A 302-nucleotide genomic window follows, 5' to 3' on the forward strand; every position below is an offset into this window, starting at 1 on the left:
GTGGGGGGGCAAAGAGAGGTGCTACCCTATTTTGTGAGGGGGGCATGGGGTTATGCAAAGAGGGTGCTGCCCTCATCGGGAGGGGGAATAAAGGATTGTGGGGGGGTCTAAAAGGGGTCCTGGCCGTTTGGTAGGGGGGGACGGGGGAGGACAGGGGGTTGTGGGGTTGCTGGCCTTGTTTATGGGGGACAAGAGGTTTAGAGGGGGTGTTGCCTTCATTGGGGAGGGGAAAGGAAAGGGGTTATGCAGAGGGAGTGCTGCCCTCATTTTGATGGGGGAGGAAGGAATTCGGTGTGGGGGGG

Source organism: Meleagris gallopavo, unplaced genomic scaffold (genome assembly GCF_000146605.3).
Source record: "Meleagris gallopavo isolate NT-WF06-2002-E0010 breed Aviagen turkey brand Nicholas breeding stock unplaced genomic scaffold, Turkey_5.1 ChrUn_random_7180001874166, whole genome shotgun sequence".
Taxonomy (NCBI): domain Eukaryota; kingdom Metazoa; phylum Chordata; class Aves; order Galliformes; family Phasianidae; genus Meleagris; species Meleagris gallopavo.